The 12,008-nt window shown below is 43.2% G+C and overlaps 1 long non-coding RNA gene across 2 annotated transcripts in view; it reads left to right on the forward strand.

Moving 5' to 3' along the window:
• LOC115068614 overlaps positions 1 to 12,008 on the forward strand; it is a 68,778-nt gene that overhangs the window by 5,795 nt on the left and 50,975 nt on the right. For both annotated transcript variants that reach the window (XR_003847946.1, XR_003847947.1), the window contains exon 2: positions 1,355 to 2,600. This is a non-coding gene — a long non-coding RNA (uncharacterized LOC115068614). The remainder of the gene's footprint in view (positions 1 to 1,354; positions 2,601 to 12,008) is intronic.

The following is a 12,008-nucleotide window of genomic DNA, read 5'->3' on the forward strand; positions in this document are numbered from 1 at the left end:
AGAGAGAGAGAGAGAGAGAGAGAGAGAGAGAGAGAGAGAGAGAGAACAAAGATCACGCACAAATCTCCAAATGTACATAACTGAAACAATTAGGAAGGTTTGAAGATGTATCTTATTTTACAAATCGATACATTCCTCCTCATCACCACTCCCAACTCTCCCTGTAGGTGAATGAACCGTTGGATTTGCCGAGATGAGTGATCCGTCCTTCTTTCAGGGTCTTTGGCTTCTCCCTGTGGGGGAAGGAATCTTACCTAATTGGTGGTATGATTATATCTTGACATTCATTTATACGTGCTTTTTCCATTGGACACAGTTAAGATGATAAACATGGTGACTACTTAGTAGCATAGTAAGTAAAAGAGCTTCCTTGCTCTATTTAAAAACTCACTTCATTTGAGGTTCACTTTGGAAATGAGAGAAATAATACCCAGAGAGTTTCCTAATTTACCCACGGTCGTGCTTTCTGTGCTCCCTTCTGCGTCGATACTTTGCGTGCCTTATTTGTCTTTTTAAGACCAAGAGCTGTTGTCTGTGTGTTTGTAAATACAAACTAGAGGGAGCCCAGGGAGTGACTTCTGGTGGCCCTGGCAGTGACGACTGTCACCCATGCACGTTCAGTGGAGAGTCCCTGCTGCAGAAGTTTTAAAGATTCCCTTGGGAATTTAAGTTTTTCTCTCTTGGAGAAAATGATTTCTTTTTCTCTCTGACATTTCAGTGATCAAAAGGCAGCTGATCCCATCTAAAAACAACAAAACACAATGACTAGGGCCGATGAGGTGGGGGGGACACTAGTCTGTGTTTGAGAAAGTCACAGGTTGTCACTGTTTAAAAAGGCAGCACATCTAAAAACAAAACAAAACAAAATTTGAGGACCAGTGATGGAGAGGATTTTTTTTTGTAGCAATTTAATCAAAAGATGGCAATGTTGGTGTTTTGATATGGTTACCACCTAACTCAAAGGGTCACTTTGGAGGAATGATGAAATTCTAACATTCTTAGGTGAGCTGAAAATATTTCTGTGAGCCTCCTGTTATAATAAAACCCACTAGTGTTGAAGGAATAGAAATAATCAATGCATACCTTTAAAAATTCCTTCACACATTTAGGAAAAGATTCTACAGTATTATGGCGTTCTGAGAAAGGGAAGCCTGGAGTAGGAAACGTACCTAGTTCTAGTGGAGAGAGTTGCTCAGTACCATCACAAGCCACAAACGGGGAGGAGAGTGGAGGGCCTGACTGAAGGGAAGCACTCTCGAGTGGTCAAAATAGTGAAGGAAAACTGGAAAATCAATTTATCAACTACATATCTTCGATAATTCACAGCTAGCAAATGACTTAATATTCTAAACAGGATGACGTCTGCTAGCAAGTTTGTTGATGGCTGCAGTCAAAAGAAATACTTCTGCTGAAATGCCTGGATTCCGTAACCCACTGAGAGTCTCAACTTGAACTGTCAGTCCCTAGGTAATGAGCATGTGCCTCATCACAAGCTTTCAGAAGCCTGATCACTCCAGCTCCAGGACTGAGCACTTGCTTGATTCAAGGTGGTAAACGGTGACTTCCGTCTTACCGTCTGTACCTGTGCTCTGAAGCTAACAGTGTTGAGCCGGTGTCTCCAGGTGGTAATACCAGACACCTTTATGATGGTGTGCCGCTCTCTCCTGCCCCTGCTCCCAATTCTCCGTGCATCAGATCCAGCCTTTTACCTGCTTTTTCCTACGTTTCCCAAGCAGACTTGAGTTCCCAGGATGTGTGGGCACCTATCTAGATGCCAGAGATTCCAACTGCTGTGATTTAAGATCTACAGATTTCTTTTTCTGGTGGATAAAACATTCTTTTGGAAGGAACCAAGTAATGTGATAATTTTCTACAGTAATAAACATTACAAAAACAAAATAGAGTAATCTGACATTAAGGGACATGAGATACGTTTTAGCAGGACACTTTTTCTAATTTTCCCCTCCCCAGGATCTGATATTTCATGTGACAAGAAAAAAATATATATCCAAGGGAAATTCAGGAGCTAACACCTGGAGGAAGTGGGCAGTGAAATCTTGGAGGCAAGGAGCAACTTGACGCAGGCGAGGAGCAGAAAAGATGTAAGATGCCTCGGTGGGAGTGGACGATAAGCAAGACTCAATCTTGCAGTTGAAAAGCTCAGGTGTAGGGACACCTTCATGAACACTGCTCCTCTGTGTCCTGCCGTAGGAGTGCAGGGGCAGTCAGCCCGCTGTACCAGGAAAGACTGTACTGGCATCTGGAACGGGCAGATGAAAATGGAAAAGAAGGGACAGAGTCCACACACGCGAAGGTCCAACTGGGAAATCGCCTCCAAATAGTTGATGACGTTAACTGACTTCTGCCAATTCGTAGACAAATAGTTTCTTCCTAGCAGAATACATTTCACAGAGATCTCAGTTCTCCATTTCTCTTCCTGTTGCTGTGATGAAAGGCCCTGTCCAAGGCAATGTAAGGAAGAACGGGTTTATTTCCTGGTTCTAGGCTACACTACATCACTGCAGGGACGTCAAGGCATCAAGAACCTGCAACAATAGTCACGGCTCCGCACAGTCAAGAGCAGAGAACCTTAAACCAAGGTACGTGTGCTCCGCCCCTCTCTACACTACACAGCCAGGACCCCAAATGCAGGGAGTGGTGCTGCCTGGGGGGGGGTCTTCCCTCATAAACGAATATAAGATAAACAAATATAATTAAGAAGGGACGTGTCAGAGGCCCTTCTCCCAGGGATTCTAGACTGTGTCAGGTTGACAGCTCCAGCTAAGCACCCCAAAGCCCATGCAACTCTAAACGTGTCATGTACTTGCCTTTTCAGTCTGCTTAGGAATGAAGCACAGGATCCCTTTGTTTGCAAAGCACAAATCTGCATCTGTCATGTTGAGCACATGGTGTGTGAATCCATGTGTTTCATGCCCCCAATTATCCTCACTAAAACTGGAATTTGATCAGCTGTGTTAGAGAAATGACTGAGTGAGCTTTATCTTCTCACTTTACAAAATATTACAAAGTTATTTCTCTTTAAAGATCCAATCACAACATATGCAGCCAGAAATGTAGGCAAAAATATGATAAAGGTATACTGGGCAGTACAGATACTTTGGTGAGGTTAAAGGGATTTCTAAGTCCTTAAAGTTGTAATTATTGTGATTTTTTTTTGTTTCTAAATAAATATATATTCTTGAACCTAATTTTGTTTTTACACCTGAATAATTTAAAGAAAAGCATCTATCTCTGCTAAATTGTGCATCTTTAGATTTTGTTAAACCTAGATCCTTACAGAGCACGGTGGCACAGGCCTTTAATCCCAGCACTCAGGAGGCAGAGGCAGACCCCTGAGAGTTTGAGGCCAGCCTGGTCTATACAGCGAGTTCCAGGCCAGCTGAGGCTACCGGGAGACCCTGTCTCAAAAAGACCAAAAAAACTCCCCAAACAAAACAAAGCAATAAAAACACAAAAAGCTTGATCCTTTTGTGATTTATTTGAGAACAGAAAATAACGAGGAAAGTCAAGGACTTTATCGTTTTTTGAGAATCAGACACCTTGATACATCGAACGTAGTCTGATGCTGTAAAAGGTCACTGCCAGGCAGTTCACTTCCCATCTTTTACTGACTTGGCACATACTCCCTAGGCCTTGAGGTCTTCTGCTTGCTGAGAGATAGCCTTAGCTCTGGATTTTGAACTACTTATATTTTAACTATGCGTATGTGTGTGTGTCTGTGTATAAATATGTATTCGTGTGTGCGGAGGCCCGTTTCACTAAATTTTCCCTTTTCGCGGGGAGACCCGCCCCCCACTCAGAGTCTCCGGGTCCTGAGATGGACTGACAAACCAACATAAGGCATCCTATTTGGAATTTGCATAGTTTATATGACATTTGGGAGGGGGTGACTTACAAAAACATGGATTCTTATAGGCTTTTCCTGTTCTATATTTAAAATGCACGTGCCATCTGTCTCCGGCCCCGCCTTCTCTCTACCATGCTCAATATGGGGTACCTCCACCCCCTTTTCCAAGTGTGTTCCTTGTTCCCTCTTCCCTGCTCCCAGGAGCCCCCGAGATGGGCGGGGCATCTGCTCTGCCCCACCTTTCTGCAAAGCTCTATTCCAAAAATGGCGATCACCCCATTCAGGGCTGCGCTGGAAAGCCCACACCCAAACATAAGTCCAGTGGCTTCCCAGCAGCCATTTTTGGCAAGAGAGAGGCCTCCTGATTTTCCTGCTTCTATCTCCCTAGCCCCGCCCCTTAATGGGTGGTACCATGGCCTATCAGAGGAACTTCCCGGTCACAGTGCCTGTGGTGGCCACAGAGGCCAGGGGCATTAGTGCCCTGGAGTTGGAGTTATGGCATTGGAAGTCACCTGTCGTGGGTGCTGGGAACTGAGGGGGAGCGTCCTGGAAGACCAGTGTGCCATTCTCCAGCCCCACTTCCCTTTATATAGTGAAGTCAGCATGTGAATTAACAGTCTTGTGATTCAGAAAATTTCCCTAGCCATATAACAGTGTTTAAATTTGTTTTACTATTTGGAGGAAGCTGAATTTAACATGCATCTTGGATTTTTTTTAAAAAGAATATTTAAAAGCAATTTTGTTTTTAAATCAAACTTACTTAAATGAACCATCCTTCAAATTCTTAAAGTTATGGTGAAAGTCTGTGTAGTAAATGATTGCAAAATGGAGGATCCTTCTGATGGGCTTTTGAAGCATAAACTTTTGTCAAAGAAATTCTGAGTCAATGCTGACGTGGAAAGGGAGACTGGGTGCTCTCTGCCAATTCTGTCAAGCAAACTGACAGATTATGATTGTCAAATCCTTATTTCTGGCAGTGCTGAAAAGAACAGAATTCAATTTTCAGATCCCTCGATGCAGTTCAGGAAATGTCGTATAGACATTAAAGCAATGGGACCTAGAGAATATTGCTCTTAAAATACCTGTGTGTTGCTCATTTGCCAAGTGTCACAAACTATTCAAACAGAATCTTTTCAAATTATTTACTCTATATTTGAAAAATTATGGGGGACGGAAGTGGAGAGAGAGAGAGAGAGAGAGAGAGAGAGAGAGAGAGAGAGAGAAGAGGAGAGGAGAGAATTATTATGAATAGGTAATGCTTCCAGGACGGTTGCACACTTAAAATACAGAAGAATCGAAAGTTTCCAGTGTCTGGAGGCAGAATAATAAAGTTTTTAAAGGACATGTTTTGTGCTCTTATGAGACACAATGAAAAAGGTTGTTCAAAGAGCATAATTTAAAACTTCGCATGAATTAATACAAATGATCAAATATCATGATCTTAAAATTATTGAATTTACCATCTGGGAGAGTGACTATGAATTGGAAATGCCATCAAGTGTCACTGCCCTAGGATGAGCCTGGGTGGCCCTTCTCACCCTTTACTCGTGGTTTAACATGTCTTCCCAGCATGCACTGGTCCACATTCTGGGGCCAGCTCTTTGGAGAAGAAAGCCCTGGCTTGTGCAGCGGCCAGGTCCCTTGGGATGAAGATAGGCACCCGGTGATGGGGCTGTCAGATGAAGTAGTGTCAGGAGAGATGCTGCATGGGATTGGATAGAACTGCCACCATGCGGCATGGGAGAGACATGTGTGAAGAGAAACATGCGGCTACACGTGACCCCTTAGAATGGCCACCACGTAAATAAATACAACATACATAATAATAGCCTCAAGAACAAAGAGGGAAATGATTTCAAAAGTAGGACGCACTGAGCGCTGACTGCTCTTCCTGACATTTTCATGTGGTGCATCTAATTGTTTGGCTGCATAAATTTAATAGTAATCACAACTGTCTTCAGGAATCAGCTCACACAAGTTGCCAGTTGACTGGTAGGTTGGCAAGAGTGAGTTCCCATATAGCATGCCTTCAGGGCAACTACAGATCAAGCCTTATCCTAAACAGTGTGGAAGGCCATTGGGAGGCTTAAAGAAGGGAGGGACTGTGTTCTGTTTCTGTTGTCCAGAGCTGGTGTGCCAGCTGTGTGGGGACTGGCTTGGACAGGGGTGAGAGACATGTGTAGAAGACGCTGGGTCTGTACTCTGTGAAAGTGCTGGTCTCCTGTAACAGGGCCTTCAAAGGACAGAAAACCATTTGCCTTTTACTCTGTGGATGCATACTTGGATATTTCCAGAAAATCCCTGAGAAAAACTCTGAACAAGGAGGAAAGTGCACCACAGCAGGGGGGCTAGCCACCCAGGGAGCAGCTTTGCAGCTATCCAAGCTTGCTGGGTGTGATTCAGCCTGTCAGACCCCTGTTCAGAAAAACGCAGGCCTAATCAGCCTGTTAAAGTTTTAATTCTTACTCATTGAGTTCTGGGCGCACACGTACTTCCCGCCTGTGGCCTATGGCCCTGAAACCCTGTTTCTTTCCTTGGGTACCTGCACTATTGCATGGCATTTCCCAACCACAGCACGGCATTTCCTGGCTTTGCACTAGCCCAACACTTCCATCTACTTTTACTACATGCCATCTCACAGGGACTTTTTATGTGGGACAGTCAACATGTTCATTCATGAGGTTTGAGCCCCAAGATTGTGGGACCTTCATAGTTTAGAATGCCAATAATATATTTGAACCATAAAATTCAAAGGAATAGAAATTTTCTCTGGAAGCACAGTCTTTTTAAAAAATATATTTTAGATATTACTTCATTTATTATTATTACTATATTTTATATGTATGAGTGTCCTGCCTGTATGTGTGTAAGCACACTCCTGTTGTGCATTGCCCATGGAGGTCAGAAGAGGGTGTCAGATCCCCTGGAACTGGAGTTATGGATGGTTGTTAGCCACCATGTGGGTGCTGGGAATCAAACCTGGGTCCTCTGGAAGGGCAGCCAGTGCATTTAACTGCTGAGCCAGCCCTCCAGCCCCAAGTGCACTACAAAGTGCCCAGTCTTTACAGTGCATTTACCATTAGTACTTAACTTACACTGGACCGCTTCTGGTGAGTGCGGACCTCTTCCAAGGCCAGCGTGGACACCTGAATGTTTTCAGAAATGCATCTAGACCCTAGACTTCCACAGCACTGTGCTCTGAAGTGAATTTACCCATCGACTTATTTCTCAGATATGTAACTTCCTTTCTCATGAATGATTATTGTTCCCACTTTATAAAAGAAAGCACCTTTCACTTAGTCATAATGTTATTATGGCATGTGATCCTGGGGTTGAAAGTCTCTCAGTGTCTACTAGTTGGGCAATTTGAAATTCTGTCGTAGGTACTAGGACAGTAAATGATCTCCTGGTTAGTGTAGAATGAACTCTTTGCAAGTCCTATGGTTTTTCTTTGTGTGTGTGTGTGTGTGTGTGTGTGTGTGTGTGTGTGTGGTGTGTACATGCATGTGTATATGCTTCATATGGGGGTATATGCACTTGTGTATGCTTAAAGAGGCCAGAGGAGGGTGTTGGCTGTCCTCCTCTATCACCCTCTGCCTTAGCCCTTTGAAGCAGAGTCTCTCTCTGAACCTGGAGAGACTCACGTTTGTTGGCTTGGCTGGTCAGCAAACCCCAACAATCCTCCTGTCTCCTCAGCCCATAGTGTTCGGTTCTAAGCACATTCAAGACCATGCTTGGCTTCTTATGTGAGTCCTAGTGGTTGTACAGCAGGCACCTTAACCACTGAGCCAACTTTCCAACCCACAAGTCCTGTTCTTTCTAGTTACTGCATTTCAACAGAGTTGAAGGAAATTCTCATTAAGTGGTTGGTTGCTATAGCAGTAAAATAATTTTATATGGTAAATCATTAGGATATATAATTTGGAATATGTTCAAAGAATATTGTGTCATTAATATAACTACTTCCATTTCATTTAGCACTCCAATCTGTAAACACAAAAACAGGAGTAGAATTAGTGTTGAATTTTGACTAATCCGGCAGGAATTCATATTCAAACACAGATCTAGACTCCATATGTCCTATTAAGGGGTATGTTTTCAATAAATATTTTCATTATGCTAATAATTTATAAAAATCCATAATATGGTTATGTTATTGCTGTTTCATTCTGCTAAAAAATATAATGAAAATTCAAATCTAAATATTTTTAAACATAACTTAATGGTTCCAGGAAATGTAGTAAAAAATTTAAATGTACACATTTATATTGAAGATGGTAAATGATCAATAATAGACTTTCAAATATGAAATATGTATTCTTGTGATAAAAATTCTTTTCAGTAAGTTGAATGAAAAGGTGAGTTTAAGGAGATAAAATGGATGTAAATTTCTCTTAAAAAGAGCTTGTTCATGCACTTTTGCAGTTGGTAATGTTGGTTATCCAGTTTCTGAGACATATGAGTTATTTGGAATCAGTGTAAGAATGATGTAATAATGTCACTTCAAGTTATCAATATTTATAGCGTTCTTGAAATTGCATCATTTACAAGTATTTAAATTTATGACAGAAGATTTGAGATAATCAACTTAAAACTTTGCAAGGATAAACATAGTTTTTCAAAGTTCTTTTAGGGGCTTTCATAGATCTGTTTTTCACTCTAAAACCTGAGACTGAATACTGTGATGACTAATAATGGTTATCAGCTTGACAGGATCTAGAGTCACTGAGGAGACAAGCCTCTGGGCATGCCTGTGAGGTATTATCTGAATTAGTTGACCTAGGAAGACCTACTTTAATGGTGGATGGCACTGCTCCCTGGGCTGCAGTCCTGGACTCAATCAAAAGGAGAAAGTGAGCTGAACAGGGCTATCATCACTGTGCTTCCTGCCTGTGGGTGGCTGTGACCCTCTGCCTCGGTCCTGCCATCATGCCTTCCTGCCACGGTGGGCTGTACTCTGAATTGACATAAAATAAACCCTTTCTTCCTTAGTTCCTTTTGCCAGGGATTTCATCTCAGCAGCAAGACATGCATGTGGTACAAAGACCTCCCTGGGGATTCCTCACCGCTCCCCACCAAACCCAGCAGCTTTGCTGGTTGTTCCCAAAGCCACACATTATTGGTTGTTCCAAGAGGGTTAGTGTATATCCAGTCAGGTATAATGCAGCAACAAGGTAGGCAGTGGACTGCTGAGCACCTAACAAGGATTGTGTGCCTCTTCTGGAGAGAGAGAGAGAGAGAGAGAGAGAGAGAGAGAGAGAGAGAGAGCAAGCTATATGCAACCCCAAACCCTGAGACACCCACCTGGGGTAGAGAGCCTATCAGCAGAGGCTGAAGAATTGCTTTGCATGTGGGATTCTGAACAACCTCAGGCATAGAGAAGTTCCCTGAACCTTCCAGAAGCCCGGATCTGAGGCAGTGGAAGAGGGGCCACTGTCTCACCTCTGCAGAGGACAAGGGCTCCTTTGGTCCCTAGAGGTGGCTGCATTGGTATCACAGATGGCACCTTATGATTGTAATGGTGCCGAGAGGCAGGCCACAGTAGGGTTATTCCAGGGGGGCTCATAAGCCCCAGGGTACCAGACATGGGCTAAGAACAAAGAGGGACCACCCAGTGTAGCCAAACACCAGCCGAGAAATGGTTCAAGGCAATGTGTAAGACTCCAGAAAGCTTCTTGAAAAATTCCAAGGGCCTCGCATGTTATATAGACAAGTAGAGATGATAGCCAAACAAAAATGAAAGTCTTGGATTATTAGATCTGTTTTGATCCCATTTGAGTAGGTGGGCTGGTACCACCAGGGCATTTTTAGACTGTATATGAGTGCGTCTGAGCACAAACACACTCAATTTCTTATGCGCTGAAACACTGTAATAAATACATATTCTGTAAAAAATGTATCTTACTATATTAGTAAATTAGTGGGCATGATGGCACATACCCTTAATCCCAACACTTGGGAGGCAGAGGCAGGCAGATCTCTGAATTCCAGCCCAGCCTGGTCTACACAAGGAATTCTAGGCCAGCCAGAACTAAACAGGACCCTGTCTCAAAACAACTGGTAAATTCTTCACACATATTCCCTCCTCTGCTTCTGCTTCCTTACCAGATGTTCATTCACTGATCATGCACATTGAATAGCAATCGAAAGGATAAATCACAAATACGGTGTTATAGTGGAGGGATAGGAAGCAGCAGGCTGAACAGGCATCATCTCTAACCGGGATGCTGCAAGGCTGGGGCTTGTCTGCACAGCCATAGAAAGGTCTTCAGGGGACATTATCTGAGTTGTGAATACCTGATCTGAGAGTCTACTGTAGTGTTTCTCTTCCCTGACTGCTGGTTAACATCGAGTGGAAGACTTTTGGGCAAACTGATGCAAAGGCCACAATAAAAAAAATCATTGAGATCAGGACTGGAGAGATGGCTCAGTGGTCAAGAGCACTGGCTGCTCTTGCAGTGGACCCAGGTTCTGATCCCAGCACCCCCAAAGAAGCTAACAACCATCCCTAACTCCAGTTCCAGGGAATCTGACACACTCTTCTGACCTCTGAGGGCATTGCAGGTCACAGATGCACTTCCATATATGTAGGCAACACACTCTTACACATAAAATAAAGATAAATAAAATATTTTAAAAACTCATTGAGATCAAAATGTCTGGTTCTGAGGCACACACATTCATACTTTTTTTGATCTTTTTGAGACAGGCTATCTCTGTAGCCCCAGTTGGCCTGGAACTCACTATGTAGACCAAGCTAACCTTGAACTTACAGAGATCTGCCTGCCTCTCACTCCCAAGTGCTGAAATTAAAGGCCTGCTCCACCACTCCCCATTGCACATTCATACTTTTATAGCTCCCGAGTGATTCTAGTATTTAGTCATAGTAGAAGGCTTTTTACATAGATAAAAAAATGGGACAAGCAAGGAAAATAGTAACTTCACACGTGTGTCTACCTGTACACACGACACGTCATGTGTAACAAACTGAAAAGCTGGGGAAAGAAGGAGCTGAGGTCGGGAAGTAAAGGGGCCTCGTAGGTCAGGGCTATAGGCGTATGGGTCAAGTGCAGAGGGAAGTCATTATATTGTCCCTATAAAATCATGTGATAAGGGGGGAGCAGAGATGGAAGCAGAAGGTTCCCACACTCTCATCTCATCATAAACACAGATTCACAGTCTGTTTTCTTTTAATCACAAGGTTGTACTGATCTTCTAGTTTCTGACGAATGAGTTATTCCCATCAACTGTATCAGGAGGAAGTCAACAGTAATGTGATGGAATGACTAGATGCTACTACGCCACTGAATGCCATCACACACGCTTCCAAGTTTGAAAAGCATTTTATACACACTCCTGCACTTATAAGGGCTGGGGTTCGAGCATCAGCTAACAGCTACTTAAGGCTGTGGCCGCTTGTCATGTTTCTTAATGACCTAATTTCTCCATCTGGATGCATACCCTTTCCTTGTATGGTATTCTGATTAGCTCTATCAGAAAGAGAAAGAGAAAGAGAAAGAGAAAGAGAAAGAGAAAGAGAAAGAGAAAAGAGCTATTTATCCTGCAGATGAGGTATGCAGACAATTAAGGTCAAGGTTTCTAAGGCACTCACGTTGGAACTGCTGTCATCTGTGCTGATATTGAGTTTGCTCTGATTTCTTACTTTATTTCACTGTAGCAGTTGCAGAGTATTATGAAGAAGGATCTGCTTCCCCTGTTGTGGAAACGAATCACTCATAACGTGAAATCATTCCGTCAAGCTTTATGTAGCTTATTGGAAGATCTGTTAGAATCCCCAGCACTGTTGGCGAGCTATATATGGAAAGAGGGGAAACTGGACCAGTTCCTCATCTACGAGGGACTCGGAGCCCCTGTTTTGTGGGACTCTACACAAGGGCTTCTGGAAATATGCTCCCTTGGCCACAGTTTATGACTTCCTGGAGATAGTGTTCAGGGCTCTCTTGAAACCCAAGGCTTCGAGCCCATCCCTCAATGGTGCTCATGGTGGTGGTGTTTCAACTCCTTCAGAAACAAGACTATTCCATCATGGAAGGTGTGGTGTCTGCAAGGAGACAGAGTCTGAGCTTGAGTCCTTCTCTGTGACTTGCCATATTTGGACAGTGCATGGATTTGCTGACCC

The sequence above is a fragment of the Nannospalax galili genome, unplaced genomic scaffold (genome assembly GCF_000622305.1).
Source record: "Nannospalax galili isolate Female #2095 unplaced genomic scaffold, S.galili_v1.0 scaffold1289, whole genome shotgun sequence".
Taxonomy (NCBI): domain Eukaryota; kingdom Metazoa; phylum Chordata; class Mammalia; order Rodentia; family Spalacidae; genus Nannospalax; species Nannospalax galili.